This window comes from Budorcas taxicolor, chromosome 6 (assembly GCF_023091745.1).
Source record: "Budorcas taxicolor isolate Tak-1 chromosome 6, Takin1.1, whole genome shotgun sequence".
Lineage (NCBI taxonomy): Eukaryota > Metazoa > Chordata > Mammalia > Artiodactyla > Bovidae > Budorcas > Budorcas taxicolor.
The window spans coordinates 11920228-11929306 of NC_068915.1; the positions used below are offsets into that span (position 1 = coordinate 11920228).

Here is a 9079-nt window from a genome sequence, read left to right on the forward strand (position 1 = left end):
CAATCTTGAGAGTGTTGTTTCCTCAGTTAGCAAATTTTTTCAGGGATTCTCTTTTCTTTTTGTTTTCTCCAGGGTGACTATGGGAGTGGTATTCTTTCTCATTTCACAAATTTCTGCAAATATCTTTCAGTTGTCCTCATACATGAAATATAGGTAATCTTCAAAGATGTTTCCCCTCAAAACTTGAGATTTTTTCCAAGTAATTATACTAGCCTGATACTAATTAACTTTCTTTCTTGCAGAGACAATCACTGTATTGTTTGAGTGATGTAGGATTTTTCTCTGTATTCTTTACCATCCATCTCTCATTTGTTCATACACACGTATTTCCCACACATTTTCTGCCTTAGTGGCCCCCTTTGATGGCCACATTATTCCACACATCAGAAATGTATTCTCCTCATCAAATCATGACTAGTTTTTAAAACAGTTTAAAAGATGTATGGCAAAACCAATACAGTATTGTAAAGTAAAATAAAGTAAAAATAAAAATTAAAAAAAAAAAAAAGATGCTTCCTCCGATAAGCCTTCTCCTATTGCTTTAACCTGTATTAAAGCTTACCTGTGTTTGAATCACAGCTATGTTAATTGTTAGTTATGTGACTTTGGCCACATGCTTAACCTCTCTGTGTGCAACTTCCTCATACATAAAATAGCATTTTGGAAATGTTTGAAAGATTAAATGAGATAATAGAAGCAAAGTGCCTTATTTAATACTATATGATGAACACAGTGATTATCTTCCTATAAGGGGCAATTGTATGATAATCGTTATTACTAATGCTATCCATTGTAATAATAATGTCTAGCTATTAAGTGGCAGAGAATTAAGCAAGTCTTACAAATGCTTGCTTTTTTAAAATAAAATTTATCTTAGTAACCAAGGTGATATTAATGTAGAAGTTCAGCTAGGTTGAAGTAATAGTTAAAAGACTTAGTGGTTTGTGATATAATGGTATTTTGTTTTGTTTGTTTCAAATAGGAGTCTAATGATTGTGTATAATAATATACAGTGACAACACATTTATTTTTTTTTATTTTATTTTTACTTTATTTTACTTTATAATACTGTATTGGTTTTGCCATACATTGACATGAATCCATCACAGGTGTGTGAACATGTATACAATGATGTGAACAGCATGGTATTTCAGCTTAAGAGAGGAGGTAATAGCTGTAAGCATGCCTCATCTTCCTGTTCGTGAATCATTAGCAGAGAGGGATGCTTCATGTCTCCACAGTAAAGCCTAACATGTCTACATTACTTCTTCTCTGGCAAAATTCCACTGGACAAATCTGTTTGCTATTCCAAAATGATATGGATATTTTCCCAGGACTGATTTCAGAGAAGTGAATTGAGCATATTTTCAGGTTTTAAAGGATCATTTTCTCCAGTTTGTCATGACCAGATTTTAAGGATACTGTTATAAAAGTCTTCAGGGAAAAAAATTCTTCTCTGAGAATCTCAGTTTTAAATTACTTCATCTAAAAGAAATCCCGCCACCATATGTTTGCTTGGCCTAGATTTCACTCGAAAAGGCTTTCCTCCTCATACATTCTTTACAGAGAAACAAAATTAAGAGTAGTGTAAGTGCCAGACATTAAACATCTATGGCCTGTGTCAATTTTTAATCAGGTCTCGTCAGCAACATTTAACGGGCTCTTGCACTAAACTTAAAAATTGTGGCGAGAGCAATGTGTCTAGAATTTATGAGTGCAAGGGATTCTTAGCCCCCACTTTTCTTTCTGTAGAAATATTTTCTTCTTCTTTCCTTGCATAAATTCAAAGTTTATTTCATGTTCACAGTCAAACTTAGCTTATTTAAAATGCATATGATGTCCTCATCTTTTTTGTTTTAAAGTTGCCTTTGATAATTTGTTTTCTTCTTACATTCTTGTGGAGATTAGACATCATTGTGAAAATTCAAAGAACTTAATAAAATAATTTGTGTAACATAATTTTCAATTCATAGTATGCATTCAACATTGAATAAGTGTGAAAAAGAGGGGACAGAGGGAAAGTATATAAAACTATGGCACTGAATGAATGAACTGATGCAAAACGATTACTTCTACTTAAAAACTAAATGATGATGGGGATTTTTTCTTTTTAGGCAGATAAAGGCTTGTTTTTTATTGAATGAGTGACCTAGGCAATTGTTGAGGCCACTATGTACAGAGAAGAGGGGGAGAACTTCATTTCTTGGTCTCTTCCTCCCTGGACAGTCTTGATGATTCCCTCCTTCTTGGCCTGGAGCCGCTCTTCCTGGGGCTTGCGGGCTTCCTTGGTCTTAGACCTGCAGGCCTCAGCCTGGTCCACCAGAAGCTTCTTGAGAGCCTGGTCTGCCTTCAGCTGTAGATATGTTCCATGAGATTTCGCTTGTTTTTGAACACGTTACCCTTCACCTTCAGGTACAGGCTGTGATACATGTGGAGGTTAATCTTCTTAGATGCACAGTATCACCTGAGCAGCTGGCGCAGAACTCTCATCCTCCTCATCCAGGTTACCTTCTCAGCATCGAGCCCGGGAATGGACAGCCACAGGCTTCCAGATGATGAGCCCATCTTTGATCAGCTTCCGGATCTGCTGGCGGGAGTTGGCATTGGCGATTTCATTAGTCTCATTGGGGTCCAACCAGACCTTTTTGCCTCAGCAAAGGACCCTGGAGGACAAGCCTCTTCTGAAGCCTGAGTATACTCGTGACCACTGCCACAGTGGCGAAAAACAATAGGGAATTTTTAGGTGTAAAGATTTTTAACAGTAGAGTTGCCATACATAAACTAATGTAATGTAATTGTTTAAGGTGGTTACTATTAAAATGTTTTTAAAAGAACTTTGAAAACTTAAACACTATCAGCATTAAAAATTTTATTTATGGATGAAGGTGGTCAAGATGGCAGAGCAGGACACAGAGCTCATCTGCTTCCATGAACATATCAAAAACACATCTACATGTGGAGCGGTTCTCACTGAAAACTGACTGGAGACTGGATGAAAGAACCTTCTACAGCAGAGACTGTATGAAAAATCCAAGCTGAATTGGGTAGGAAGGGAAGGGAAACAAACAGGTCAGGACCTGTACCTCTGGGAGAGGACGCAGAAGAGGAGAGGGATTACAGGACCCACACATTCTCCCTAGCGAGTGAATGGTTCCATCCACATGTTGGGTGCCCCAGCTCTGGGGTCCAACACCAGGAGGACATGTCCCCTTGGCTGGTTTGAAAACCAGTGGGGCCTATAGAAGGGCTGTAAGAAAAATGTATAGAACCATCTTTTGGACTCTGTGGAAGAGGGAGAGGGTGGGATGATTTCAGAGAATGGCATTGAAACATGTATACTATCATATAAGAAATGAATCGCCAGTCTAGGTTCGATGCAGGGTGCAGGATGCTTGGGGCTGGTGCACTGGGATGACCCGGAGGGATGGTGTTGAGGGGGAGGTGGGAGGGGGGTTCAGGATTGGGAACACACGTACACCCATGGTGGATTCATGTTGATGTGTGGCAAAACCGATATTATATTGTAAATTTTTAAAAATAATAATAATAATAAAGAAAAAAAAAAAAAACCTAGACTCTGTGTGTGAAGAGCATGCACATACTTATTTATTTCCAAAACATGACAGGGAAAACAGATTGAAACTGCCCAGGCTTCTGGCTGGTTTCCTGAAACCTACTGAATGAGAGATTATTTGCAAATAATATGCCCAATATCCAAAATATATAAACAGCTCATACAACCCAATATCAAGAAAACAACAGCTTGATTAGAAAATGGGCAGAGGATTGGAGAAGATTTTTTTCTAGAGAAGACATATAGATGGTCAATAAGCACATGAAAGAATGCTCTACATCACTAATCATCAGGGAAATGCAAATCAAAACCGCAATGAGATGTCACCTTATACCTGTCAGAATGGCTGTCAGAACAAAGTCCACAAATAACAAACGCTGGCAAAGATGTAGGAAAAGGGAATCCTGGTACACTGTTAGTAGAAATATAAACTGGTGTAGCCACTGTGGAAGACAGTATTTGAGATTCGTCAAAACTAAAACTAGAACTACCATACGATCCAGAAATTCCACTCCTGGATGTAAATCCAAACAAAATAACACAAATTCAAAAAGACACATGCACCCCAGTGTTCATAGCAGCATTATTTACAACAGTCAAAATGTGAAAGCAACATGTCTATCAACAGATTAGTGGATAAAGATGTCATATATACATAGTATGGACTGTTAGTCATAAAAAAAAGAATAAAATTTTATCATTCGCAACTACATGGATGCACCTAGAGGGTATTATGCTTAGACAAATGAGTTAGAGAAAGATAAATACTGTTTGTTATCATTCATATGTGGAACCAAAAAAAGAAAAGCTAATGACAAGGATATACTGTATAACATGAGGAATATAACCAATATTTTATAACTACGAATGGAGTATCAGCTCAGTTCAGTTCAGTCACTCAGTCATGTCCGATTCTTTGCGACCCCAGGGACTGCAGCACACCAGGCCTCCCTGTCCATTACCAACTCCCAGAGTTTGCTCAAACTCTTGTCCATTGAGTCAGTGATGCCATCCAACCATCTCATCCTCTGTCATCCCCTTCTCCTCCTGCCCTAAATCTTTCCCAGAATCAAGGTCTTTTCAAATGAGTCAGCTCTTCACATCAGGTGCCCAAAGTATTGGAGTTTCAGCTTCAACATCAGTCCTTCCAGTGAACACCCAGGACTGATTTCCTTTAGGATGGACTGGTTGGATCTCCTTGCAGTCCAAGGGACTCTCAAGAGTCTTCTCCAACACCACAGTGCAAAAGCATCAATTCTTCGGTGCTCAGCTTTCTTTATAGTCCACTCTCACCACCACCAGCAGCATTTTGTACCTGTAACTTATACAATGGATTTCCCAGGTGGCTCAATGGTAAAGAATCTGCCTGTAATGCAGGAGACCTGGGTTCAATCCCTGGGTCAGGAAGATCCCCTGAAGAAGGAAATGGCTACCCACTCCAGAATTCTTGCCTGGGAAATCCCATGGACAGACAAGCCTGGCGGGCTGCCATCCATGGGATGGCAAAAGAATTAGACACTACTTAGTAACTAAACAACAACTTATATAATATTGTTCAGTAACTATACTCCAACGAAAGAAAAATAAAAATGGAGCTTAGATTTTTTAAATAAAACAAATGAATGAATATGGCCAAACAGAAACAAACTTACAGGTATAGAGAACAGACTGGTGATTACTATCTGTGGAAGGGGTAGAGAAAGGCTGAACAGGGGTAGGGAGTTGAGAGATACAAACTACTCTGTATAAAATGGATAGGCAGGGAGGTGAGGGAGCCTCAAGAGGGAGGAGACATACAGATAATTATGACTGATTTTCACTGATGTATAGCAGAAACCACCACAGCATTGTAAAGCAATTATGCTCGAATAAAAAAAAAATTTTTAATGGATATGCTACAGCACAGGAAATATAGCCAATATTCTACAATAATTTTAAATGGAGTATAATCTGGAAAAATATTTAAGTTCTGTTATATAACTGAAACTATAATATTGTAAATCAACTATACTTAAAAAAAATTTGAAAAAATGTAATAATTAAATATACTTTTTGGAGATGATGCATACATACCCATAAAAGAAAAAAAAAGAAAATTATATTTATGATAGTCTAATACATTTACTACTGGACTGAGGTATATAAATACTTCTATGTGTTTGCACAGAAGTTTTAGAATGAGAGGCTATATAGCTTGTCATGGCCATAAAGATTGTCGCATTAAATTTTATTATTTATCCTAAGTCAAATACTCATTGGCAGAGTTAGAACTAGAACTCAGGTTTTTTCTCTACTGATCCAAAGCCCTCAGCGATGACCCTGTCAGATCCTACCAACAAAAGATCTTATCAGTGTCTCCAGGGGATATTAAGCTCCCTGCATAATTCTAGGGCATGTTCTACCCTCACTCTTCTGATGTTGAAAGTCAAGCATATAAGGGTTCAAGTCAAAGAACACTAATTGTTCCCAACCAACACAGAAAAATGTTCAAGAAGAAATATATTGAAACTTCAGTAATGAATCGAATTTTAGAACTTTAAGTGTAATAGTTACACTAAAAATTATTAAGTACCTTCGCACCAGACTGCTTTAAGTGCTTTGCATCAGTGCATGCTTTACTGTTCATGTTGTTCTTGTTCATTTGCCCAGTTATGTCCAAATCTGTGACCCCACGGACTGCAGCATGCCAAGCCTCCCTGTCCCTCACCATCTCTCAAAGTCTGCCCAAGTTCATATCCATTACTGCTCATAGCTAACTATAAAACAGATACTCTTAGGACCCCATTTTACAGATATGAAAACTGGAGCAAAGATGATGCACTAAGTAGCAGAGCTAGTGTTTCAATGCAAGCAAGTCTACACCAGAGTACACACTCAGTCACTCTCACAAATCTTTAATATGTAGTCCATAATGGTGAAGCAATGTATCAAATCAATGTTGGAGTTGGGAGCATCCTCATACGAAATAATCTCTGAATCTTTCTTCCCCTCTGGGTACAGTTATGCTCTCTGGCACCTGTTAATGGCTAAGACTTTCTTGGACTTCTCAATTTTCCTTACACAACCTCAGGCCATTAGTATGGAGAACATTTGCTTCCCCATGGCTCGGTGTTGGAGAGTCTGCCTGCCAACGCAGGAGACAGGTGTTCGATCCCTGATCAGGGAGGATCCCACACGCCATGGAGCAGCCAAGTCCGTGCACCACAACGATTGCAACTGTGCCCTAGAGCCCGTGAGCCACAACTACGGAGCCCGTGAGCAGCGACTACGGAAGCCTGTGTGCCCTAGCTCCTGGGCTCCACAGCAAGAGAAGCCCTCGCACCACAACTAGGGAGTAGCTGACAGAGCAGCGAAGACCCGCCCAGCAAAAATAAAGAAAATAAAACAAAGCTCTTAAAAAATATGGAGAACTTTTTAACAGAATCATCGACTAGAGAATTTTGGCTAACAATGGCTATCTACCATCTTGACAAAACAACTAATCAGCTGCTAACAATCAAGATCCTTCTGATTTTAAGCTTCCCTGGGATATTGTTTTACATGCTTATAAAGACCTCCATGCTTTTACAACTTTCTACTTCATTTTCCCCAGAATAATTTGCTCTTATTAAAGCAAAAAGTCAGTAATCAGAAGCTGCCATACCTTGATACATTGGTATATCCTACAGACATTCTGAAGTTGTGCAAATGACCCTGGTGCATTTTGGAGTATTTTAAGAAAGTCTCCTGGATAATTTTACAAAACATTCCTGGATACTTTGGACTCTCTTAACTCGAGAGTCATGTTTTATGTACACTATTCAAAGCTGAGGATTAAACACAGAGTAAAATAACCTGATATTTTGTTAAAGAGAACCTGAAACATACTGTGCTGTTTTTACTTTTAAAGAACCCAGGGATCAAAAGCTTACCGTTCAACTGGGTTAATTACTGCTAAATCCTCCTAAAAGACAAATGTAGGGGGCAAAATTTATTTAATGGTCCATACACATACTATACTAATGCCAAAATAGCAATAATTTGCTAGAGATTTTTTTTGGCCTCTGTTCTAAACGTTCTTAGTTGAAAAGAATCTTCCCATGCTCTTTAACAAGAATTGAGCAGAAAGAAGCCAATTTTTGCCTGCTATCCTCAAAGGAATTCTTTCTAATTGCATTTTTAAATTAACTACTAATGAAATGTGAAAATGAATGCAGAGCCTTGGAAACAGAAGAAAAATAAAAACTGGGAGGATTTGCCTAAAGGAATAGAGAAAATATGAAAGTAAGTGCACTCCTGAGAATTATATGAATAAAATATTACATAGTACAATATGAAACAAGTTTATGACAAAACTGAGTAATATCCAGTGGAATTTGGACCGCCACAAACAAAGAAATGTATTTTTTACAAAGGATTTTTTTTACACTTTCATTGTTCCTTCATTTATAAAGCAACAAAAAGAAATCATCATAAGCATTGCATCGTGATTCAAGATGACCTGGGGAGCTGTTGAGCTTGTGTGAGATCTGGGACAACAGACAATTGTTAATGAAGAGCCACTGAGAGAGTTACAGCAAAAGACAGCAAATAAGATGTATGAAAATGGCTCAAAGACAACGTGGCAATTTACAGCAAATTACAACTCCCCAAAGTCAAGTATGGAAAAATTAGATGACTTCTGAGGGACTTTTCAGAACATTTCTCCAAAACCTTTAAGTTTAAAGAAATTATTTAATAAGGAAGCTGTCAGTGTCTACATTTGGTCTAAAAAACTCTTCTATGATATCAACTCTAAAATGCTGTTGTACACTGAAAAATTCCCTCTTCCATTATTTAAATGATTATGCTTTTTGTTCAGTAGGCTTTACAGCAGAACCCTAAAAATTACCATTCTTTTCAGACTCTTGGAAAAAAATTCAGTAGTAATATATTAATGAAAAATATCACATCTAGTTTAAAACAATTCTTATACAAAGATTGGTTTTTGCAATATTTCTGAAAAACTGTAGTAGTGTTCATCATCATGAGTAAAGAAGAACCAATTTTAAAAAATTTATAACACCCTCTCTAAATAAAAGAAACATATTTATTGAGTCAAGTATAAAAAAACAGAGTTTGTATTTTCTACCTATATGACACTGACAGTTTTTTCAGTTAAGGGCTCAGTTGCGTCTGACTCTGCAACCCCATGGACTGCAGCATACCAGGCTTCGCTGTCCATCACCAACTCCTGGAGCTTGCTCAAACTCATGTCCATTGCGTTGGTGATGCCATCCAACCATCTCATCTTCTGTCGTCCCCTTCTCCTCCTGTCTTCAATCTTTCCCAGCATCGGGGTCTTTCCCAATGAGTCAGTTCTTCGTATCAGGTGGCCAAGTATTGGAGCTACTGCTTCAACGGTCCCTCCAATGAATATTCAGAACTGATCTCCTTTAGGATAGACTGGTTAGATTTCCTTGCAGTCCAAGGGACTCTCAAGACTCTTCTCCAATACCACAATTCAAAAGCATCAATTCTTCAGTG

At 38.0% G+C, this 9079-nt stretch overlaps 1 pseudogene; it reads right to left on the reverse strand.

The window, feature by feature from the left end:
* Positions 1-2196: 2196 nt before the first annotated feature.
* LOC128049934 (60S ribosomal protein L19-like) lies at positions 2197-8807 on the reverse strand (annotated as a pseudogene).
* Between the last annotated feature and the right edge of the window lie 272 nt (positions 8808-9079).